General features: G+C 38.7%; 1 protein-coding gene across 15 annotated transcripts in view; it reads left to right on the forward strand.

The window, feature by feature from the left end:
- Window positions 1–26,341, forward strand: part of ZBTB20 (zinc finger and BTB domain containing 20) — a 492,240-nt gene that overhangs the window by 47,015 nt on the left and 418,884 nt on the right. Inside the window, exon 2 of one of the 15 annotated variants that reach the window (XM_069867432.1) lies at window positions 9,296–9,385. The exons of the other annotated variants lie outside the window; for them this stretch is intronic. The gene's annotated coding sequence lies outside the window, so the exon portion shown is untranslated. The remainder of the gene's footprint in view (window positions 1–9,295; window positions 9,386–26,341) is intronic. 15 annotated transcript variants of the gene reach the window in all.

The following is a 26,341-nucleotide window of genomic DNA, read 5'->3' on the forward strand; positions in this document are numbered from 1 at the left end:
GATGAGAAAAAATGTTTTGAGGTGTGGGGGTTTTTTTGGTTGTGGTGGCAGAACTGAATATGGTGGGAACATAGTAATGACAAGCTGCCTTGGGAGAAACTAATTTTCTCTTGAAGAGGCATATACACAATGTGAAAATAGGAGCTGTTAACTGTATGTTGAGAAGAATGTTTTAGGGTACGTTCGCCAGCCTTATTCGTATTACATTTGTTTAATTTGACTTTGTTCCTAGGTACACATTTAAGGTTAATATGCTATTAATTCATAAAGTTCACAATTCACAAACTGGTTGTGAGTTAGTTGATAGAATCTGCATGCTAAAAAGCATTGGATTTGCACAGTAAAAACCCTCTGCATAAGGATGGATTTAAAAAATGTACAAGGCCAGCAGTGAAAGTAAGTGATCAGCTTGAAAGCCTCATTGGATACAGTCTCCTGCTAGCCTCAAAGAAGGGGTGTTCAAGTATTCTACCTAGTGTCAGGTTTTTTTTCATGTGAAAAACACAGAAATCATACATCCTAAAACTGTCAAGAAATAAGCTTTAAAAGAACTGATTATCTCATTTTACTTGCCCAATCCTGTATTTATGTTCCTAAATAATTACCTAATTTTTCCAAAATGCGTAATACTTAGAAGCACCTGCTGAGGCAGCTGGATGCAGAGAACTTCTAGTAGCGTATGGATTTATAAGAGCAATTTTAGATACCGGTTTTGAAAATGTTGGTCAGAAGGCACTTAGGTCTAGATGAGCTTAAAAATTCCAGATAACTGGTGTGATATTTCTGCCAAAAATGTTATTTTAAAAAGTTGTATAGTTGCAGCGTATGGTATTTACATGAAAGTAAAAAATACGGGTATCTGTAGTAAGACAGGGACTGTTGAAAAAATCAAGTTAGTTGTTCCCATAGTTCAGTCATCTCTGCTTCTAAAAGTGTCAAAAATTTCCGAGGGAGGTAAGGAAAGGATTCTTGTGAACAAATATTGAAACACCTAGGCATGAAGGATGACTGTACTTTACTCTGTAATGGGATAATTGGCCAAGTCTTTCATCATGTAGGTGCAGGTTTTCTACTTGAGTGGATTTATGTTTGACTTAGCAATGGATATTCATATTGGCCCCACAAAAATTCTTTTCTTTCACTGGTCTCAGTGTTGCTTTTGCAGCAGATACCATGTGATCTACAGGTTGATTCACACACGAAAGGAAACGGCTTAGCTTTGTGGATGGATATTAGGAAAGCTCTTTGGATATTTGAGGTTTTAAGTAGTGTATAAGCAGGCAGCACCAAGCAACTAGATGGACACAGGAACATGAATCACTATGGTATGAATTTGCTTCCTGGTACCTCAGTTTTGTTATCTGGTGGACATGTGTGTCCTGTCATTAGCAGAATCCCCATGGCTTCAGGATTAGCTGCAGTCATCACAGAAGCAGACAAAACAGCTTATATATGTGCTAACTCCTACACTTATGCCAGTGTTTACAAGTAGCACATTTGGAAGGAGTCTGAATGTATAAAAAGAGTTTGGATAATGAGTTTGGGTAATGGTTCAGTTTCTTCAGAAAATGTTGAAACTTAATCTTTTCCTCATTCCTCAAACCATTCTGCCACAGACATTGGTAGGAGTCGGCCTTTTTACCTACGCCTCTGTTAGTGATGCAAGAAAAACTGCGAACTTCCTGTAGTTTCCCTACAAGATCTTATGTATCTATTGCTTCCATTTCCCTGTCTTTAAGATAGGATTAATGTTTTATAACTCGCAATCAAGCAGGTGGAATTTAATTGATGGGAAGAACTTGTGCATTCTTGTATGTAAAGGCCTTTCAGATCTGCTAAGCATTGTGATGTTTGGGATTCACTCAGTTGACCTCTGCGGTACACTTTCCAGCTGTACTGCTTGCAAGTCACACATTGGCAAATGCGGCAGAGCAGTAACTCTTCTGCTATGGGATTGGATATTCCAGGTGTGTCGGACCACCCTGCTGGCCAGCTGTGTCTTCTGTGTGTGATCCTGGGAATCAGATAGAGATCATGGTGCTTAGCAGTATCTGCAGGGCTTTATGCCTCTGAGTGCAGTCCTGAGCTCAAGGAGATCTGCCAGCAGGCATTTTGTCTGGAGTGAGTGCCCCAGTAACTCAGACTGCTCTGTGAAGTCTTATGCATTGGGTTAGCCTGCCTAGAAGGCAGGCAAAAAGCTACGAAATCTGACCTGAGAAATAGTTCCTCTGCAGTCTTCTTTTGAGATACTTGCTCTGGACTGGAGTAATCCATTGAGGTACTTGAGCCACTCAAAGAACTAAGAGCTCCCATCCCTGCCGATATGAATCTGGCCACTTGATAAACACACTTCCTCAAATAATTGCCCCAATCATCTGAACAGCACTTAAGGAAAGTCATGTGGCAGGTGGTAACTTCTTTCTGGTGGAGGTGGTAACCAGCCTGCTCCGGTTCCCACTGCTGCTGCTGGAACACCATCCACATCAGGATGTGCACTTTCTCTTCAAAACTATGGAGGAGGCCCAAGACAACATCGAGCAGGAATCATGGGGAAGGTGAGCAGAGTGTGAGATAGAGAGGGGTGAGAAGGTGGAGTTGGATGCTGATTTTGTGGAGGTGAGGAAAGTAGGGTAGGAATGAAGCAGGGACCAGTGCCTTGAAGTAGGCCATGACAGAAGGGTATGGATGGTGAATTGAGTAAATAATTGGTTGAAGTAGAGTCTGCATGAGAAAGATGGGAAGGTCAGGGTGTGTTTTGAAGGGAAAGGAGAAACAATACAGACGTGCTACCTGAAAGGAGGTTCTGGAGAGGAAGGAGCTGGCCTCTTCTCCCAAGTGACAGGGGACAGAACAAGAGGGAATAGCCTCAAGCTCCGCGAGGGGAGGTTCAGGCTTGACATTAAGAAAAAATTTTTCACAGAAGGGGTCATTTGGCACTGGAACAGACTGCCCAGCGAGGTGGTTAAGTCACCTTCCCTGGAGGGTGGATGAGGTGCTGAGGGGCATGGTTTACTAGTTGATAGGAATGGTTGGACTCAATGATCCAGTGGGTCCTTTCCAACCTAGTGATTCTATGGTTCTATGCTGCCACTGGTGCACGCTTGGGGTTCATCACTAAACCAGGAGATGTCATTACCAATGTGTTGGTACCATAAGAAACTTCTTCTTTGCCTTTGGAAAAGCTTTTAAACATTAAAAATAAATATAGTTGAAGACTGCTCCTTATTCTTCTCTCTTAATGTAGTAGTCCAGTCTTGATAAATGTGTTTTGGACAAAATCATGCTTAAATAATGTGCCCTGGGTGCAATTGATTTCCAATGCTCTACCTTTGCTTCTTCTTTCAAGGTGTTCCCTACCTTTTCTTCCTTTTCTTTCCCTGATAGTGAGCAGATGACAAAAAATTTGCTGCTGCTACTTTTCTGTGACTTCCCACTATCAGACCAGTTGAAAGACCTTGCAAATACTGGATTCTATTCTAAAGACTCTCTGTTAGTGTCTGGACTTGATGGGTTTATTTGTAAGCATCTAATGCATACTGAAACCTACAGGATTTACAGTCCTGGTGTTAAAAGGCTGTTTTGAAGGATTGTAAGAGACACTCTCGGTTACTTTTGGCCTAGATTGCTTGTATAAACATGTGTCTTGCTGAAATCCAAGCACAGAGACCATCCCGTTCTGAGCTGAAAATTTCTCTTCATAAGATATGTCATCATTTTGCAGTGCTTCAGAACGTGTCTTTTTTCTTTTGTTGGATTTTCCTTTAAGGCTTGTCAGTGATTTTGGTCATCCCAGATCCTTCAAAAAAGAAAAAGGTCTAAAGAACTTCTGTCCAAAAGAAGGTAGACTGTATTTTTTTGTTATTCCTGACAAGTGATTGTCCAGCCTGTTAAGTTTTGAATTCCACATCAAATGGTCTGTTGCAGTACCTCATGATTATTGCCATTGAAAAGATTTTCCTTTTGCCTAACATGAATCTTTCCTGCTGTGGTTTACTTCCATTACCTCTTTGCTACTTAATCCCATTCCCTTTGCAATAACCTTTTATGTACTGGAAATCTGGGTAACATGTCATCATTTTTGGCAGTTTTCCCACGCTGTTTATAGTTTCTGCATTTCTGTTCATTCATACTTTTTTTCCTGGATATTCTTCAACTGCTTCACACCTTGTTGAGAATTTGACAGTTTAGGTCTTGAAATGTCCCCAAATTCAGTAGAGCTGAAAGTTTACTTCCCGTGTCCTTGGGGCTGCATGTCTGTTTTTACAGACACCAAAATGATGACTGACTCCTTGCATTGCCAAGATATTGCTAACTTGTGGCAAGCTTATAATTCACTACAATCCTGGGTTCTTTTCTGAAGAACTACTACCTGCTCAGTTATCCCCATCTTGTATTTGTGTCATTAATTATTTCTGCTCAGTTACATTACTTTACTCATATTCCTGTTGAGTTTCATCCAGTGTCTCTAGACAATTTCTTTTATTTGCCAAGGTCATTTTGAATTTTATTAAGTTATTCAGTGCCCTCCCAGGTTCATGTTGTCTGCAAGTTCAATAAACATGTTTTCTATTCCATCACCTAGGTTATTAATGAAAAATCAGATAGAACAAAACTCAGGGCAGAAACCCAGTTGATGCAGTCTTGTATTTTTATAATTACTGCCTGGATTCCCTTAGTTTCACTTTTGTATGACACCCTGACTATGCTTGTTTTGTTCCTAGCTTGCTTATAAGATTATATAAGACTGTCAAAAGGCCAAAATGAAGTCAAGGCACGTGACGTTTGCTTTCTGTAAGGTTTCTTATCCTGTTGTAGAAGGAAATTAGATTGTTTTGGCATGATTTGTTCTTAAATCAATATTGATTGCTACTCATCTTCTATATTTAGGTGCTTACAACTTGGTTTGATTCATTGTTTAAAAGTGTTTCTGCAAATTAAACTTAAATTGACTGGTCTAGAATTCACTTTCCTCTTTCTTTTTTTCTTTTTTTTTCCCTCGGTCTTTTCATGATGGGTACTAGATTTATTCTTCTGGTCTTTTCATCTACAAAGCTTCAAAGTCTGTTTCAGACAATTCTTTAAGTATATTGTGGTGAAATTCATACAGAAATTATCTGAAAAATTTCTAACTTAGCTAAGTACACTCTTATCTGTTTGCTCTTTCTTCTGGAGTAAGACCATACTCTTCCCTCTTCACGAGTGAATTACCCACGTGTCTCTACTTGAAATTCTGAATGAAACATGGTACAAAAAAAGGATGTTAAGCACTGCAGTCTACGCACGTTATCTGGCAGTTGATCTTCCTCCCCACTGACTAACATCCGCATTTCCCCTCAAGTACCTAAACATACTAACAGAATGGCTTCTTGTTACTCTTGACATACCATGTTACCTTTGTGCTTTGTTCTTTGGCCATAATTATTTTGTGCCTACCTGTTTGTGCACTTTTTATACTTATTTTCATATATTCTGATATCCTTCTGCTTTCTTCAGGCCTTTTTTCCTATCTTGGTAGCAGTAAAGGGCTCTCAATGTAGTAATGTTAAAACCCTACTACTCTCATTTCCTCTTTCTTTGGATAGCTTGTGGTTAAGGTATTATTATTTCTTGGAATAACAGTTATGCCTATTTAACTTCTTTTTTTTCTCCTGTAGTCTCTCCCAGGGATTTTTACCTTCTAGTTCTTCTTGTCACTGAGATCTAAGTTCCAAAATCCATTGATTTTATTTTGCTATTCTCCCTCTTTCTTTTCTGAAGAATTGTGAACCTCATGACTGTTTGTCTTGCTCTGTCACTCCCTCATTGTGTTCATCCATACAGGCTAGAGCTCAGATCTAGAAGCAACGTCCCTTTAGTCTTTACTTTGCACATTAAAAATAAAAATAAAGTTTTGGGTGCATTCCATGAAGGTGCTGGAAAGCTGTGTTGTGCTGTATTCTTTTTTTCCACAGCATACGCATAATTAAACCCCATCTTCACCAACACTTTAATGCAAATGCAATGGCTTGTTTCACTAGTTATGCTTTCCCCCCATCATTGCAGAGATGATTTCTTTTGCCTTTAATCACTACCTGTAGTTTTTCTGTAGGTTTGACGCTTGATACTTACTGGACCTCAGAACATGCTTTGTGCAGTCTGCAGGAGGCAACACTCATTTCCTTTTTTTTCTTTTCCATATCCTTCTCACAAATTTACTGAATTTACTGACTTAAAAATTGGTTTACAATCTCAATATATTGTTCCCCCCCATAGTTCTGATTATCATTTTTCTTTTTAATTTTACTTCCCACTTTCTTTTCTTCTTTTTAAAAATTACTTCTTTCTCTTAGCTTGCAAGGTCCTTTTGGCAAGAGTTTGTCTTCTCTCATGTCAGCTGTGTCTTAGTAGACTTGCTGTTCTACTCTCAGTTTTCCTAGTATGTAGTTTTCTTGTTAGCATTTCTGGAAGTTTTTCAGGTCAGTGCCATTGAAACCACATTATTCCTTATAATTTTCCTCTAAAACTTTTTTTTGTCTGATTTCTCTCCCAGCTTTGTGTGAGTCTCATCTATTGACTAACTTTGTTCATGATCATTTGCTATTTCAGCCTGTTGTGAACCAAGTGAAGGCTGAAAGTTCTTTCCCAGACCTTGGTTAGTTAATAGCCACTTCAGAGCTTTTGAACCCTATATCTTAAGGCAGTGATGAATTTCTGTTGTACTGTATCTGTCATGTTGCCATGAACATTTGCAGACTTGTTTGGAAGGAAATCTTCCACACAAACAGGTATTTGGTAGTCCTTGGTTTACTGCTTGGAAAGGTGGGGAGACACCTGAATATGAATCTGTAGGTTTCTCCTTTTGTTTGGTTTCCTTTCTTTTTGGTTTTAATACCAAAGAATTGGAAGATTCTAGAGAAGATAATATTTAAAGCGCCTGCAGAATCTAGTTGCTTACATTAATTCTTTTAGAGACCAGCATTTAAAAATGACTTGTGGAGACAGGTCACTTGTCATCTTAAAGGAAAATGCAGTCTAAAGTTAAGACAGCTATCGAGTCTCCCTCTGCTATCAGTGGAGAGGAGGAGAAATACCTCTAGAGCGCTATTCATCTGAAATATATTACAGCTTTAGGATGGGATTAATGGCTCTCTGGAGATGATTATGGGGGCTTCAGTTATAATAGTTAGATTACATGCATCTTAGTCCCATGCCTGATCAGATTTATCTGAAGAATATTTTTACTGTCCAAATATATAACACAGAAGGCTATTATGCTTTGTCTTATTTTATAGAGATTTTGTATATTAGAATTTTCCAGAGTTTAGAAAAATTGTATTTTTGAAAAATTGTATATATCACATTTTAAAACATTTCCTCTTTTAAACCTTGCTTTGTCTCCTTTGCCTTTTAGATTGTAACTTGCTCCTTGATTTGGTTTGTGCCAAAGAAACTGCTCATATTCTTTGTTTTTGTGTTCCCTCTTTTTGATGGGTCACATCTTTTGGGGCTTCCCTTTAGCAATTTGCTCTCCAGTGTTGCAGGTTGGTACTATCCCATGTTACCTCCTCACAAGTGACATGAAGATTAATTAAACAGAGTTCTGAGTACATTAAACTTGAAGTTATTTTTTTTATATGAATTTTTGTTCTTGTATTTCAGAGGATTTCATGATGCAGCCTCTAAAAATAAGTGATCCCAGGCAACAGATTAGACATATTTGTTGTTTTTTTGGGAAGAGCTAATGTCATTTTGGTGTTGCACAAGTTTGCCTCTTTATCTCTGTACAGCCGTAAGGTGTCCATGACACTATTATTCTGGCCACTCTGTTGCCAAAAACTTGTCAAGAAATTACTGGAGAATGCAGAGAAGAGCAACAGAAGTTAAGAGGCTGAAGAAATTGAAATATGAGCAAAGATTACAAGATTTTAATATGTACAGTTTGGACTAAATGATGACTAAGACATATGATAACAATCTACAAGTATTTGAAGGGTGTAAAATATTAAGACAAAAAGGGAATTATTTTAAGATGTTCAAAGGGGTAAAACTCAGCAAGGAAAAATTTCAGTGTGAATCACAAAAACTTCCTGAGAACTACATGTACTGGAGTCATGGACTGGATTCTGCAAGAAGGTGGTAAAAAGCCTACAGTTTCACATAGCCCAGAGATCACAGACACAGATACACACAAAAGCACGTAGGTCTTGTGCCATGCATTTCTGAGCAGCTGTCTTGACCAAGTGATGCTTCAGCAAAGACTGTTGGGCTCTCTGCAGCCTGGCTGGACAGCCAGGTTGGCTTGCATCCCAAACTGGTCCTTCCTGAGGGCTCCTGCAGAATGAGCTGTAGCACAGAGGGTTCATTCTAGTGGCAGAAAACTGCCTTCAGCTGCTGTTTTTATGGAGAAGCCCTTTTCCATCATATGGCAGTACATGCACCCATCCATTTGATAAGCGTAGGAAGAATCAAGCTGTAGCCAGCAGAATATAAGCAGAAGACCCAAGGAAATGTAATGAAAAATTTTACAAATATCTTGGCAAGGGATTGGTGCAACAAGTTAGGTGTTTTCTTTTTTTCTTTTCCTCTCTTCTTTTGTCTCTGTAAGTTGATGTAATCACATTAAAACCTGTTTTTCTGTAGACTTTTTTGATACAACTCAAGAGTCCTCAACACCCATTTAGTCATTCTGATAAATGCTGCAGATTTACACTGTATGTTTAGTTTAGTTAAGAGGTCCTTTGTCATCCTAGTGAATTGTAATGGACAGGTTTAAGCCTAAAAATACTTAACTGTAGTGACCATTGTTTAAACAGGAAGGTTTTTTTGCTTAATAGGGGCATCTTTACTGTTTACAGCTGGTTTTGCATTTGTAATAGATACAGACAGAAGGAGTGAGGACTACAGTTCTTGAACAGAGGGCAAAGAAGGGAGCCTCATTTTTATTTTCTTGTTTGCAAAACCATCATGCATACCAGCTTGGGAAGCTGGCACCCCTCCTGTTAAGACCAAACTTGCTCTCTGTTGCAGTATAAATAGTGCTTGCTTCCAACTTCAGAGCAGTACTCAGGGTTGCATGCATACTGTAGCTTTCTGGGAAGGAGTAACTGTGTTAAAGTGTTTTCCATGTATAGAAGGGTTTCATATTTGTGCCTTTGTATTCACTGGACAACTCTGAGCTCACATCTGGGGATAGGCCTTTAAGCTTGTGTGGTATTATACTACTGGAATATTTCAGTTGTGGAGTGGCTCAGTTTAAGAAGGCCCTGCTTCACTGGTATATACAAAAGAAAGCAAACCAAATGCTATTATTTTATAGCACTCCAAATATAAACCGAGGAATACACTCAGCTTTCGTAACCCTACATTATCTGTAAACCACTGGAAGCAGAGGGGGATGTTGCACAAGGTGAGCCAGATACGTTTTGAAATGTAATTTAGTTTGCTAGGCTTGGGCTCTTGATTTGATAGAAGTGCCCTGTTCTGGTTTGTAGAATCATAGAATCATAGAATGACCAGGTTGGAAGAGACCCACCGGATCATCGAGTCCAACCATTCCTATCAAACACTAAACCATGCCCCTTAGCACCTTGTCCACCCGTGCCTTAAACACCTCCAGGGAAGGTGACTCAACCACCTCCCTGGGCAGCCTGTTCCAGTGCCCAATGACCCTTTCTGTGAAGAATTTTTTCCTAATGTCCAGCCTAACTCTCCCCTGGTGGAGCTTGAGGCCATTCCCTCTTGTCCTGTCCCCCGTCACTTGGGAGAAAAGGCCAGCACCCTCCTCTCTCGAAGTACCTGGCTGGGCAAAATGAGACCATTTGGTCAGACAGAAGCCATGGAAGAAGGCTGTTGGGGGGAGGCTGAAAAGGTAAGCCACTTTTTATTACAGAAGAGATCACTTCAGCAGAGCCGTGACAATCTTTGCTGACAGCACGTGAAGTTTCACCATGAACTAATTAGCCCTCATGCTCTTGAACAATGCCCTCTGAAACTTATATTATAGAAAGCGGTCTCTGTCTTTCTTAGACTGATTAGAAATGTTGTCTTCCCAATTGAAAATGCTCGGCTGCCCTGGTCATACTTTAGGGAAGAGCCTTTCCCATTCGTGCATCTTTGGCATACGTGGCAGCTACAAGCTCAACCCTGAAGAATAAGAATTAATTTATCCCTCTGTCTGTAAAGTTTCATTTTCTGAGTGTGGACAATCTGCTTCTGCACCATCAGCTGTTGTATTTAGCTTCAGTCTGGACACACGAGAGCAAGTGTTGCAGAGAGGGATGCTGGGTTTTAGGGTTAAGCTGTGTTGCTATAGATCATGTCACCTCAGTGGGTAAACAGTCCAAAAATAAAACCAGCAAATGATACAAAAAGGAATCCAGTTATATTTTTATATCTCATTAAGTTTCGCTCTTCCCAGTTTTACTGGCAGAGATATCAGGGGAGTGTAACTCTCCATCTGAGAAGAGGTGAAATGATTTACAGTGGTTGTGGAGGTGGGCACTTTTTTTTTTTTTTTTTGACATGATCATTAAGTGAGAAGGGGTTTAGGATCTCCCACCCCTGTCTCATTTGAGAAAATCCTTATTTTACCATGTATAGAAAACAGCTGCTGATTTAAGAGTCGTTACTAGTATTCTGCCTAGGGGTTCTTTATTTAGGTACTCAGCTCCAAAAGCTGCTGTCCCAAGCTGTCATTTAACAGGCAGGATTGCTTACTATTGCTGTGAGCCAAAGGTACAGTTGGGTGGACTCTCTTATGAACCCTGAACTTTTCCCATATGGTTGTGACAGATGAGTAGGGGTGGAAAAAAGAAGAGATTCCCCTAACCCAGGCTTTAGGGTCAACACTAGTCCATTCCCAGAGCTCTGCATGACCTTGATTTGTGTCTGCAGACACTGGCTGCAAGATCCTGTCCTCTTCAGTCCCCACAATTCAACGTAAGATTAATAATAAATGCTGTTATCTTCTGTTGGTTTTGGGTATCCTTTACTGCCTACGCCTGCTCTCCAGGAGATAACTAAGACATGGCTGGATGATTATGTTGGAAGTTGACCTGCATTTGCCAACCAAACACCTAGTGCAACCCAAGTCAGGAGAGGCAGTGGGAAAGAATACTGCATGTCTTTGATTTTAGTGTGTCTAGGTTCGTTGAGCAATCCCTTACCATTGGGTTTGTTTGGGTATTTTCCTAGCTCTGTGCCTGGGTCCTCCAGCATGCTTAGCAGCTATGTGGTTAATGGCTTTTCTGGAAATGAATTATGGCTGCCAGGATTGGTAAGGCCCTATCGCAGATATGGTTCCATGTCACATTTAAGTTTATGCTTGGATTATGGTCCAGTCAGCTTTTTTGGCTTTAAACTGGAATGGAGAACCTTTCTCTTAGGTTCATTGCAGTAAATGTTTTAGCTCTGTCAGATTTTGATCTTGAAAAAGGTTGTTTTTCAGACAATAGCTACAGGCATGATAAAATGAGTTATTATGACTGTTTTAATAACTATAATTCTTTGCAGTAAGAATTGTTTGTCTCATGTCCCCTAGTTAGGATTTCTATGTAGTTACTTACACCATACTTACTCTGGGATGCATGCGATAAGGGGCAAGACTCCCCAGTGTGGATCTGCAAACGTGATGATGCATGGAAAACTTCAGTTTGTAGTTAATGAAATTCTTCATTATATTCAATATGAGGACATTGCTGAGAAGATGAGCCTTGACAACTTTTTTTTTAATACTTAAAGCACTGAACTTAAGCACACTTGAACTCAGGAGCTGGAGAAAAACATGTGATTTCCCTAAAGTCATTTTTGTAAGCTGATATTGTAAGATGGCCTTGCAACGGCCAAAGAATGAGGTATTCTCAGTGAAAGAGTTAAAAAAAAAATCTTAATTACCAAAATCCTTTAGTATGTACAAGTTGTGACTATTCTTTCTCTGAAAACACCAGTGTTTCTGTCACTTCACTAAAGGTCTTTTATACACTAGACAAAGACACATAAGGAAAACAAAACACATTCCATCTGGGAATTAAAAAAAAAGGGTATTTTCTTTGTTCCAAGTAACCTATGCTGTTAATTCTAAAAATCAAATAGAATATTTTTCTAACAACTTAGTATGCAGCTCATGCATTTCCATGGAATGTCCTTAACTATTCACTGAGTCACTCCCTATTCATTTATTGCTAATATATGGCACTTGTATTGTGGTTTCTAAAGTATGGAGGTTATGTGAGTCAGATGCAATTCCGAATAGAGATTATCTTTAAATAATCAAAAACATACTTTGCCAAAAATACTAAAAAAGGAAGGAAAGCTTTCAGTGTTCTCAAAATATGAAGTGCTTTCTAAAAAGACTTTTTTTTCTTTCCCCCAATAAATAAGAGGGAAGAAATGTTATGTAAACCTAAGTGTTTGGCAGGCATCCGTTTACTTCCTTCAAGGAGACAAGACGTTTTAAGATTATCAATGCTCGTGAGAAAGGTACATCCTTGAGCACTTGCACCAAGGACATGATGGAAACATTTTTCCTTGAAAATTTTCAGCAGGAAGACATAAGTTTAGAGGTGACATGAATGATAACTTTCTTGAAGGTTTTAATCAAGAGCGTTTTGGAGAATGTGGGTATTTGGATCTCTCCTTCAAAAAGGAGTGGGGAGGGGGAAAACCAACCAACAACCAAATACCTTCTTGCCTACCCTTTCTTTTTTTTTCTTTTTTTTGTCACTTTTTCTTTCTCCTGCTTAAGCCGCTTCTGGTTTTCATAAAGTTTTTCATTACTGAAACAGTGTTAGTAAGGGTAATTGTTAGTATTTTTGCTGTGACTTTGAAGTTCCTATGTTGTGACAGCTGCTAGGCTGGCATTTCCTGGACTTTAGTGGGATAGGATGATAGCTTCCCTGCTTCCCTTCTTTGTGATAGATTTTCTCAGAAAGGATGGTGAACCAGCAGACTCAAATTCCTGTATTAAAAAAGCAGAAAGTGAATCACGGGGGGCTGGAGTTGAGAGAAATAAGGACCTCCAAAGGATAATATTTTTTTTTGTAATGTAGTCAGCAATGTGATCTACAGACAGAATCAGAAAAGATCTTGAAGATAGGAACATGTATTTATCATTCTGCTCATATTTTTTTTCTTACTTTCTTATAAAAGGGGTTTGGTGCAGCAACAAATGGTGCTGGCCAGTCCACCTGACAAAAAACCTAAGTAGAGGCCACATAGTAATAAATGAATATTTTCTCTATCAATAAAATAACGTGCTGTTGGCTTTAAAAATATATCCCCAAAAGCCTTACAGAGAAGCATTTTCAACAATATATTAAGCCTCATATTTTTCAGTTACAACAGGTGTTTTTTTCCTTTGCAGATCTTTTTTCTAATAATGGAAGGAGCAAATATGTCTTGGTTTTGAGCTTTAATCTGGTGCTTTCTGTACTCTGACAACCTCCTAAGCACCCTCTCTGTGACATGTCAATCTACCGCTATAGACAGTGGGTGATTTGGGCTGTCACAAAAGTCTTGATATGCTCATACATCCCATGCTCTTAGGACAGAGGAGTTCAAAGAAATGCATTAACTAAAGGAATAGAATGTTATGGGAACCCATAATTCAGCTGCAGAGTGTCACTTTCCTAGTTCATGAGTGGTTCTTTATCTGTGTTGTGACTTTAAATGTGAGCACCAGGTGTGAAGATTTCTGTTTATTTTTATTTAAGCAAAAACAAACACAAAAAATTTCAGAGCTGATGCAGATGATGAAATGTAAAGATGTGAGATGGGTTTAGTAAATAGTCAGGGTGCATATGTCTAAACAAGGAAGGAGATTGTAGAATGCAGTTTTAGTTTATATTGCTCTCCTTTCATTACTATATAACCATCTGCCTCTCTGGCATGTTCCTTAAAATCTGGTGATCTTACACTTCAGTTTGTAACCTTCAGCATTACACTGGTGTTTTCTCTGCTGAGCTAGTGGAATCATCCAGATCACAATTTAAATGCTGTCAACATCTACAGTTTTATTCTTCATAAAAACAGAAAGATAGGACTGACCTTTATTATCAAATGGAGAGACCAGCCTAGTATGCAATTTGAGAGGCATGATGTGAATATGAGTTTGGGGGAGAGGATCTACTCCCCTTGGCACTGATAGAATTTCCTGTGTGGTCTTAAAAGCAGTACCCAACTGTTCTGCCTGGAATTGCCCATCTGCAATGCTTAGATAACTATACTTTCCTCCCGTTGAAGATTATGACAGTTCGTTAATGTTTGTAAAGTTCTGTGACAATGCAAAGTGTTGTAAAAAATAATATATATATAAAAAACTATGTGTCACCCTTAAACTGAAGACTGTCTAAGTGAACGCTTTCACCTTCATAATCTAGCACATTTTATGCTTTTATTCAATGAGTTGGGCCTAAATTTATGATATTGTAGAATTGTCCTTGTTTGAGGAAGGCACGGTCCTATAGCTTAAATATACTTTTCTGATTTTCCCTGAGAAACAGCATCATTATTTAAGACTTATTACTGAACCTTTCTTCTGAAAGTTTTTTCTCAGCTTTTACTTCAACAGATGACTAAAAGATTTACATTTCTAGGTCTGCATCTCAATCCACCCTTGAATTACTAGAAATCCTGGATCCCCTTGGATCTGCCTAATGCTCTACTGAATACTGTGATGAAGAAAGCAGAAAACTTGTCCATGGATACAGACTTGAAGCCTTGAGATTGCTGTTCTGCTTTTCTCACCTGTAAATTGTTGCAAGGATGAAAGCTTATTCATGATCTGATATGTACCTCTAAAAGAAGCAAATATAGAGAGGTTTAATTATTGGCATGCCTCAGTGAACAGATGATTGTGGTTTTAAGAGTGGTGAATGTTTGGGTTTGATGCATGGTCTCAGACAAAGGGTTAAAAGATCAGAAAGGGCAGGTTCTCTTGGTTTGGAGTTTTTTTCTTGTTGAGTTTGGGTTTTCTGGTTTTTTTGGTTTTGTTTTTTTTTTAAAAAAAATTATTATAGATGCTTTTTCAAGGAAAGGAACATGAAGGTCCTTGCTTAGGCTGTTCTTGGGTTGTGGTGTAGATGCTTTGAGGGTATAAACCACAGAGGAAGTTGGGATAAAATAGCTACTTTAAAAGAGATTAAGGGATTTACTTCAGTGCTTCTCTGGGTCGTGATTTAAAGGGAGAAGAGCCTAATTTTTCATATTGCAGCTACTTTTATTAGCTACAGGTTTTAACTTCTTGGAAAGATTCTGACATCTTTCTATCAGCCAATTTTGGGAGTTAATCCAGACCAGTCAACAGAACTGTACATTGCACTTGATTTCTTGGTAATTTTAAGAGCTTTTCAGTGTCTCATCTGTCTAGTGTAATTCGCTTGTCTTTTGCCACAGATGGTATTGATCAGCCAGAATAATAGGTAAAGATTCTTACACTCCATTTTCCAGAGGAAAAAAAAAAATTGAAAGTCAGGTTGTGGTGGGAAGGAGGCATTACATGAAGTAGAACTGAATACAGAATGAAGATTCCGGGTCAGAAGACTCTTGAAACCTCTCCTTGTGATTAGTTAATATTTTTGTTCCTGTAGAGTTATATTTGGGACAGGAGCTGAACTTCGTCTTCCAGCTTGCTTTGCCAGTGATGATCAGTGGGGACACAGCTTTATAAATCTTTGAGTTTGCTGGCACCCTTGGTATTTTACAACCACAGTACTCAATAAACTATTTCTGTAGAAGTTCTTGGTGTTCTTTTTTGGGAACTGGTTCCTGTGTGACAGATAACTGCCCATTATTATACCATCCTCAGTTTGAGATGGAAAGCCCAGAACGGCTAGGACTTTCAGTAAGTGGAAGGTTTTTTCAGTAGTCCCGGAAGAACAAAACCATATGCCAGGCAATATAATTCTGTATTTGAAAGGGTATCTGCCTACCTTGTATGAAAACTCCTTACGTTTTCTCTCAGAAAGGCTTGACTAGAATAGTTCCGTATTTGTATATATTTGTTTTGTCTTTTTCAAATGTCAGCTCAGTGTTTCAATGATAGATTCAATCATGCCTGAAGTTCTTACAATCCATTTTCAGTAGTGGATTATCCATTTAGAAGATAATGCCCTCTGCTTTTTTGTGAGGCTTCATTTGTCTTATGATCAGAAATACCTGAAGTCACTTTTGAAAATGAGTTATAGACACCAAAGTAACTTCAGTTGAAGTTTGGAAATTGTGTACGGTGGCTGATTTGTTGTCCTAAATGGAAGAGGGCCAGGAGATGAGCTTGAGCACCTGACTCCTGATTGTCTATGCAGTTCATAAGGTAGCTCTCCCTTTGGCTCCACTTTGTACTTTCTCAACTAATTCTGTTTAATATAAGTCTACTGTAGAGACATTCAGCTCTGGCCAGTGTGGCTATGAGGTAGTCTCTGCCACATAGACTTAGGAGTTTAGATTGCTCTTAGGTTCAAAACTATTTGATGTTGCTGTAGAGACCAATTGCCCAATGCAAAAGAGGGAGGCAGACACAATATCTTCAGTAGTTTCAGTTAAGAGTGGAGTAGACTGGGTTGATGGCACTAAAGATCCTGTTGAAGTGAAACAGTAACTAGTTCTTTTTTTGTGCCACGTGAATTGAGAATTGGCTCTGTCATGCACTGTTTGTAGGTGCATTCTTTCATCAAGACTGCAGAACAGAAGCAGATCTTATTGACTTGAAAGATGTGACCACATTCTCCTTAATGTTATTGAGGCACTCTGCTACCATCTGGGGATTCTCAACTGAAGTTAAATGAGGACTTGAGGACTACTTTGATTACTAAAGAGGGTATACTGTGGTAGTGAATTTGTGGGCAAATGGAAGTTCTGCTTGCTGTGTGGACTCTGCCTCCAACATAGTCATGACAAAGTAGATGATAGCCAAATAATCAGATGTTTTCTGTCAGCCTGCCTCCATTGCCTGTGATGATTCATGCTTGCTGATATCTGCCTGGGAAGGCTGAATGAAAATGTGAGGTTTCTATGCTGGCCCATATGCATCACTTCTTTTCATAAGCATTTGGGTAACTCTTCATCTTGCTTGTGAAAGGGAAAAGAGAATTTGATTTATCCTGTTTTCATAGTTGCTTTTTTTCCTCCTTGACATATTTCTGTTTCTTAGTCTAAGCTGAATGATCTTTAGTGGGTAACTGTGGAAGGCATTCAGTGGTAAAAATGTTTTCTTTCTTGGGAAATGTTTAATAAATATGAATAAAAATCCAACACAATCCAACCCCCAGTGGTTTCTCTCATGTAACTTTTTCTTATTTCTTATATTTCATTGTAGTTCCTTTTAACCAAAACCAACCAGTTTTGAGTCTACATTAAGCCCACATTAAAGTCTAACTTTGCATTTTTGGTCTAAAGTTTGGAAATAGGCATGTCTGATGCCCAGAGAAATATGTAATTTTTTTTTTCTGTGTAAATTAAACCGAACTTGATGGATTAGATGGTTTGGGTTTTTTTTAAGGTGTTATGCATGGGATAGTAGTGGTGTTACAAGACAAGTGGAAAGGACAAAAGCTTTGCATTCAGGCTGGCAGACTGTATTCCAGAGGTGTGAAAGGACTGTTTGAAACTTCTCGAAGGTTTAGCTTGAATATAAGGGCTCAAATATGTGAATGAGGTAAAAAATTCAGAAATATTTCAGGTTAAATCTTTTCAACCTGGTTCTCCCTATGCTTTCTTCCAGCATCCAATGTTTTCTCTTTTCATTCCATTCCCTAAAAGATTTTTCTACTTTCAGAAACTGTTTAAATGCTTATTTTATGACTAGTATAATATTCAAAGTTCTCTAGCTCTTTGAGCATAGGAAACTAATGGCATGCCCTTCAATGCAATTCCCTAAAAGTCCAGGAGGGAGGCACAGATGTCAAAAAATAGCTTCTGTGCATGTATGCTGTGGCTTTTGTAAAATATGCCATAAATTTAATCCAATACCGCTCTTGGCCTTCATCACCAAAAGTCTTACCAGCTAGGCCTAAAAAACTAACAGGGAACAATACCCCTCTTACTCTCGTATTTACTGATAGGACTTTAACATGGTTAGTTGTGCAACACTGATGAAGAGACAGGGATATTAGTTTCATTTCTTAGATGAGGAATGGAACACGGTGACATTGCCACTTGCCAAAAGTAATAGCATATGTGCAGAGCCCCTGAGTGATCCTGATGCTCCACAGCCTGTGGCTGGTGCCCTGGAGTATTGATCATTCTTCTTTTATGGCAAAATATGAGTAGATACTACATGTGCCAAGCTATTGTAGAGAGATCTTTCACACCCACTTAGGAAAACTTTTATACTGTTCTCTCACTCTTAGGAAAAAAACAACAGCATCTTAAGTTTTGTCTGCATTGAAGTGAGATTTCTGTGTTTATACATTGAAACACAACGTGTTCGTATAGTGGAACTTCAGAAGTGATCTAATCTCTGCAAAGATTTGAATTTTACAGGCCTGTTTTGTACCTTTACAGAATCCTTTTCAACCATACACCTCATTGAGTAAAAATACACCATGAACTTACTGTAAAAGGCAATAGACTGAGATTGGGAACAGTAATTTCCTGCCCAGGTGACACCTGGAGGGCAGTTGAGGGATATGGTCAGGCACTGTTTTTGGAAGAACCTTTTGGCTATGGAAGAAGAGAGGAAACAGGAAACTGAAACTTATCTTCTTATCCTTTATGAAACAAAAATACTGGAAATCAGAAAGAGATCACCAGTTGTGAGTGCAAAAGTCATGCCAGGATGCACGTTACTGGAGGCCCCCAGTCTCCTGATAGTCATTACCCAGGCACCCTCCAAGGGGTGTGACAAAACAGGAATGTAAAGTGTAAGCTCTTGATTTTTCTCCACCTTCCTTCTGAATCCCCAGGCTTTTATTTTCAAGAAGTCTAAGAAGGAACTGAGATTTCAGCTGCATTGTTTGAAGGCTAAATCAAAGAACGTGATCTGTGATTTGCTCTACTATATCCCTCTGAAATGAATGCATGTGGAAAAAATTTGATCTGCTGGGAACACACCATTGTAAGCTGGTGAAGAGCTTCTGAATTACCTTTGATAGCATTGGGCCCAATATAAACCTCTGTAGTACTTCTGTGGTGCCTAAAAGTTCTTGTGATAATTTGTTATGGCAGCTGATCCCCTCACCTCTCCTGTTGCGTCCCCTCTGTTTGGATTTCCCTGTTTTTACAGAGGTGCCAGGAAAAGCAGGGCCAAGCCTGGGGGCTCCTGAGCCACCTGAAGGTCTGTTTGAACCTTTGTCTTCCTCCCTTTCTTGTTTGAAAGAAGATTATATTTCCCTTAAAATTCCCTCAATTTTCTGTGAAGCTTGGGAGCCAGAAAAAGGACTTGCAAACAAGTGTGTGCAAATACACTTGTAGAGAAAGTGATTATCTCAAAGAAACTGGTATTTAATAATAAGATATGGTAATATTGACATTAGTGAGTATTGCATTTGGTTTCAGTGTTTTTAAGGGGCTTTACCAGTTTTTATTAATGATTTCCCAGATTTTATAGTATCCTTTGAAAACTACCCTAGTCAAAGTACCAGAAACTTTAAGAATCCATTTAGAATTGTCAGTTGCCTTATGACGGAGACACTTTTCCTGAGGTGGGAACAACCATGCTCAAGTCCTCTTTTTGAATAAGAGAGCAAGGTCTTGTCCCTAAAACTCATATGTCTCAGATGCAGTCTATTTTATCTTTCTAATTCCTTTCATGGAAGACTTAAGAATGTGGTTCTCTTCTGATTGAGAATGGAAAAGTGACACTGTAAAGTCTCTTGGAACAGAGGGAGAATTCTGCTCTCGTCTAGAAGGTGCTGTATCAATGTTTTCAGTATTAAAGCAAAAAATGTTTCATTAAATGACTACGTTTTAGAACAAGAAAGAGAATTCAAGCTTCTACTATAGTGCCCATGGGAAGCATAGGCAAAGTTGGTTGAAAAGCATAATCATAGTAAATAAGAACTTCTGTTTCCTTCAATACTGAGTCAGAAGGACCTGTTAAACAAGAGCTAAGCCTCAAGCTTACAGACATTTCTCGAGGGGAATCTCCATAGAGAACTACAGTCATTTCAGTTGAGTTGTTCATAAGAGGAAGGTGCGATGAGGCAGACCTGCTCACAGAGTTGGGACCTCCTGACTTCTTGCATGAACAATGAATTGTTCTATTACACGAGCTGTGAAATGTACGTGCACTGAAAATCAGATAATATTTAGTCCCAATATCTTTCAATTCTGTTACTTTTAACCATGGTAAGTACAAAAAACTGCAGACAAATGCAGGTTGTTCTTTTTCAAGTAGAAGACATTTATTTTTAAGAGGTTTTCGTTGTTGTTAATAATCTACTTCTTAAGTATCATTCTGCTTGTTAGCATTCCTTGGGCTGAGAAGGTGGCAGTGCAGTTCTCCAACACGTAATTTTACTCACAAGTATGGTTTCCAGAGCTCACATCCACTGTCCTTACTTCCTGCCCTGAAGTCCGTGATATGATTGTGCGTTTTGTTAGTATGCAGTGGTGGTCTATGAAGGTCTGTCAAGTAAGATCCTGAATGAGGTGGAAGAGGAGGAAAGTATTACTGAATAATGGTGAGACAGTTACATACTTCAGAGCAGAACTGATGTAGTCCATTTGCTTTTCATAGTGCCATTTCGTAATGACTGCAAGGAAAGGTGCAGTTAGGATGCTTCAGTGATGTTTATTTGTTCCAAGTTAAGTAGGGATTTTAAGATTTTTTCTTGAAACCACTATCTGCACCAGAAGAATACAAGTTTGGAAAGAGGAATGAAATAATACAAAAATATCCCTTGATCTTACCAAACTACTTATATAACCCATTGAGGCACTGCTTACTGGTATTTTGCTTTGTTAAGATGTGCTTATAATGTGTTCAGAAATACAATTAAGAAGTTATTAGAATTGCACAGAGAAGTATTCAGAATCTGGGACTGGAGAAGTCAAGACTGAACATTTTATTGCCAAGTGGAGACTGGCAGCTTAAAATCATCACTTCCCTCTCTAACTGTTGTTAGCTGTGCATAGGGCTCTTATAGCTAAATGGTGAAGAAAAAATCTGTATGTTCTGTATATTTGATAGACCATTGGTATAGGTAGTTTGTCTCCCTGGTATTTGTATTTTACATTGTTGTTTTACGCCTTGTGTCACAGTAGAAAAAGTAAAAAAGCAACAAGAGAAGTTGTAAAATACAGATTGCGTGTGTGTGTGTAAACAGACACACTTGTGAAATTCTGGACATACATTGAGCAGCTCAGGATAAACAGATAACCCCAGATCTCTGCCTACGTAATTTTATATAAAAAGACTGGAATTCACATGGGTGGTACCTCAAGTGGCTGTATGATAAAACTTAAGTGGATGTTGGAGGAGGGATGCGGAATTTCTTGTAATAGTGGAGTAGAAATTATATATTCTGCATATGTAGAAATAAATATATACAAAAGATGTCCTAGGTATTGAGTTTATCTTGGCCAATCCGTGTTTTTATTTTTAAAATTATGTGTCTGAGTTTTCTCCCTTAGAAACAAAGGGGTGTTTTTTTAATGCAAATATACCCAGCTTTTTTTAGATTCAGAAAAAAAGAAACCTTAAATTAAACAGAAAATACATGCAAGTGGTTTACTGGTAAGTTTTCAGAGCTGTATTTTATCCTGTAATGTGACTCAAAGGCTTTTGGCAGCTTTTTGAAGAGGCGTTACACTGTTATACCTGGTTGTTTATATACTTTCTGCCACATGCTTAGGTTTCTCATTGGTCCACAAGGCATCTATAACAGGGTATGTGCTGCAGAAAGCCCTACAACTTCCACCTGTGTGGGCATGGAACATCTTATTAAAAAAACAGGAGATGAGGGAGAAAGAGAAGAAAGGCTGATTCATGTCCATATTTCTCTTTGATTTGGAGTTGAGGTGTGCTGAGTGTTTCCTTGGGAAATACAAAGAAGGCCTGAGATCTCTGCTCCTCACTGTAGCTCATATCTCTGTGGCCTCAGAAAACCTGGCCTCTCCTTTCTGACACTGTCTTTTGGGAATGAGTGGGTGAGAAGAAGAATATGGAGCAAAGAGCTCCTGAAGCAGCACCCAGCCTCCAAGAATGTGGTACGTCCCACCGACATGATACATCTTCTAGTACATCTTCTAGTACATCATCTTATATAAAGAGAAGTAAGCTAGTCCTTGGTCCAGTTCTCTTGAAGACAGTAACAGAATGACCATTATCTTTGTTACAACCCTGGGCTTAGCCCTGCATGCGGCATCAGAGGGTCCTTCCTGGTGCTCAGCTCCCTTTCTCTGAGTGCTGATGGTGAGAGATCCTGTCTGTATGTTGCCTCTGCAGCACAGTCCTCCTCACAGCTTTTATCATCTCTCTTCCACCACCCTCTGCTCACCTCACTACCACCCCAAAAAGCAAAAAGTTGTTTTTGTTAGTATTATTGAGTGGACGGTTTATTATTATGTAGATATTTTTTGTCTGAAGGCTGTTATTCAATCTGGGTGGAGGTGTTTGGCTTCAGTCACATTTATCTATCTGTGTCCACATTTCAAGGATTTCCATGGTATTGACATTTCCATTACAGGAATTTGAAGAATGTTCAATTATATACAGGCCATGAAACATAATTACTACTTTTTTAATTTTTTTTCCTTATGTCTGCCAACTGTTCCCTGCCAAACTTTAAACTGGGCTGCTATGACTCTAAGATTTATCTTTTTTTTTGCTTATCTACTATATTGTAATATACACGCATAGTGCATACGCAAATAAAAGCTCATACCGTAGCACCAGATTTTATCTGAAGGATTATTGTGGGCATGTTTCTAATTTATATAATGTTTTTGTTAATAGCAGTACCTCTTTAAAATGCCCAATAAAATAGTGTAGCATTAATTTAAATAGAAATCTCAGTAATTTTAGATATCCCCCCATTATAACAGGTCAGGCTTTTAACAGATGTCTCAATAACTTTGCTATTCACAGGAATATTTCATGAATTAAAATCAGGCCTCTTTGTCTCTGTCACTCATTGAAATGACCTACATATTTGGCAGATGGAGAGGACTTGCTTGTGCATTAGTACTGATGGGTTAGGGTTTTTTCAGTTGTGTATTTTCAGAGAAGAAAGATTTAACATAAGTTAACATCGTTTATTTTTTATTAATACCATACTTCAGTTGCTCTTTACAGAAAAATCATATTAGGCTGTCTCGCCTTTTAAGCATAGAAAACATCTAGGGCATTTCTCTTGGGCACCAGACTTCTGTCTTAATGTAAACCTTTCAGTGAAGCAGTGGACAACTTTTTTTGCAAGTGTATTGACTAATGGAGCTGGAGCAGAAAGTGCAATAACTCATTTGCTGCAGAGGTTCTAGATGAAATCTCCTTTGGAGACCTGAGCAATTCCAAGCCTTTCTGGGGTGTTGATTTTTCTGCTTAAGTATTTTCATTCCTCTTCCTGGCATAGTGAGAGTTTTTCAGTGCTATGCTGAGGGTCTGGCTTCAAACAGCTCACTGACACGTTGTTATGCCAGCACGTGTGTCTGCATTCTTTGAAGAATCAAAAAAAAGACTTCCCAAGTTGAAGATTTCATTGGCTCTCGTGATGACAGCAGAGCCTGAATCCTGCTGTGAAAAGGCAAACTGGAGAGAGAGATTTACTTGTAGATGTGGTCTGTTTATCTATTGCAAAATCACACTCTGGCGTCCTGTGCGCTAGTGCAGGTAGAAATTATTTGTTATCATTTTTGTTGTAAGTTTGATTGGAATGTAACTAATTACACAAGCAAGCAGAAAAGCTCCACGCATAAATGTGCTGCCTGAGCAAGCAATATATCCCACAGTCATTAATCAAGAGATAAAAAACCATGGTGGGATAGAGTGAAGTTACTTAAGGGATACATTTGACCAGCTATCCTTGTTTTTTCTCTGTGTAGACTAAATGCCTAAGTCAAGGAAAGATACTTAGTATTTCCACTGACCTCAAAGAATGCTGCAAGACCTTAACTTTTCTAAATCAGGATATTTGAAGTCAAGTGTATCAGTAATGTCTGATCAAATTTAATTACATTTGTCCAACAAGTTCACAAAACAGCAAAATTTGTATTTGACAACCACAAATAAAATACCTCCTGAAGATTCTCCCTGTTTGCAAGGGAGTTTAGCTTTTCCTGCCCAATGAGAATGGCCTATGGGTCACTTGACAGCCAGGAGCACTTTCCTAGAAATCTCTCAAACTGTAAGGCTATTCCAGGGGTTAAAGAGTCAAATCAGGAAAGCTGTTCGGTTATCATAAATTTGTCATAACATCATACTGTTCACCCAGCCTGTGCTCTCTAGGACTCTGAGTCGGAGGTATAGGTGAAGTGGTCATCTGATGATGAAGGTGATAGTGATGATGATGATAACAGTTTTCAGCTCTTAATTAAACTAGTTGCTTAGGATAATATGAATAAATCCATACAAGGGACTTGGTTTCCTTCCTTGGAATTATAGGTCTTTTTCATACTTAATTCAAGTAGAATCTGAAGTCTTTCTGGAGTGATGGCCTAGTTCATTTCAAGTGAAGATATATTGTTTTAAGGAGGTTTCAGGGATAGAGGAATTGCCATCATTGCACTTAGCCTGCTCTGTTATATAGTTTGCACCTGTGTGCTATCAGAGGAAAGTGAAGCACGTACCTTCAAACGAAAAGAGCAATTCTTGATATAAAAACTGTAATTCATTGGGTTAATCACCATCTTGCTGGATGTCAGTGTTGTCTTTTAAATGGGAAAGGAGGTTTTTGATTTATTAGAGGTTTTCCTTTAACAGGGACTGGAAACACAGTCCCATAGAATGCCATATGATGCTTATTATTTACATGGCTAAGTCAAAAAGACCACCCCTAGCGATGCCGTTTTAGCATTATTTTTTAACTCTTCTTGGACAAAGAAGCACCATAAGGAGTGAGAAAGACACCTAAGCAGAGACAACAGGAGAAATGATACGGTACATTCTGCACCCATTAACACTGTCAATTAGCACCATTTATCTTGAAATTTGTCCAGCTTGGAACACAAAGTATGTATATCAGGGTTCAGGCCAGACGGAAACATAGATGGTAATTGTGGAGAGATTGGCCAATGTTGGGGAGAGAGCAAAGGCACACAGTCGTCCTAAAAAGACTTGCAATTTTTGTGTGTGAAAATTTGATTATATGATGATTCTTTCAACATAAACACAATTCTCTAAGGATTTATTAATGCTTCAGTAGCAATGGAAAGACTAGTGCAGTCCGCTTTAATAGCTTTCTGGCTTGAACCCCAATACATAATGTTCTAGTAATAGTTTATGGGTGACTGCAATAAATTGGTAGCAAGTGTTTTCCATTTTTTGGCTCTTCTTATCAGATCTGCTGGTGGAACATTTTGTTCTGAGAATATTGCAAAGACAATTGATCTGCTTTGGATATGTGCTCAAGAGTTTTGTGTCTTTTAAAGTATATATGTGTGTGTATGTGTGTATATACATATACATACACATATATATATACAAATGAACTTTTTTTCCATATTCGGAGATGTACAGTGTAAAGCTATGGGCCAGTAAAATGTTACGGGGTATCTGAGCAGTTGGTTGGACCCAGCAGGACTCCACCTACCCTAACTAATGTTCTGCAAGTACTGCCAAAAAGGCAGAGCTTTCCTCCCCCCTGCCACTTCCCTTCCCAATACTTTCATTGTTCTAGCCTTTTCATGCACCAGTGGAAAATTCGTTCCCATCCATGCAGGAATAAAGATCTTTCACACAGGTTCATTTTAAACCCAAATGGCTTTTTGAAATAAAAAGAAACATGGAATATTTTGCACTTAGTGGTGAGGGAAAGAGCCACTTTTGATTAAGAGATGGGTCTGATACGGTCACCTTTGATTTCTATTGGATTTTGAGATGAACTTAACTGTAATTACAGGGTGAGATTCCACAGCCTCTGTTATGCAGGAGCTGTCCCTCTTGGTCTTCAAATCAATTAATTCACAGCTCCAGATCATTTCTATAGCCAGACTAATTGAAACAGCCTGCTTTCATCTCCACTCCCACAACTAGAAGAAGATTTTGGTAGCTGAACCTAGATCGGAAACATCTAGCCACTTTCTGTGTGTAACAGGCCAAACAAAAGCTACCAGCCTGTTTGGATTTTAATCCTCTGTGTATGCTAAATAAAGTCGAAGGTACTGAGTATTGAAGAGGAAGCAAACATTACCCATTATCCAGCAGGTTGTGCCACTGAACATCCCATGCTTATTCCTGGCTCCGTTTTGTTTCTTTAAGCAGCTGGAGAGC

Source organism: Phaenicophaeus curvirostris, chromosome 1 (assembly GCF_032191515.1).
Source record: "Phaenicophaeus curvirostris isolate KB17595 chromosome 1, BPBGC_Pcur_1.0, whole genome shotgun sequence".
In the NCBI taxonomy this organism is placed as follows: Eukaryota; Metazoa; Chordata; class Aves; order Cuculiformes; family Cuculidae; genus Phaenicophaeus; species Phaenicophaeus curvirostris.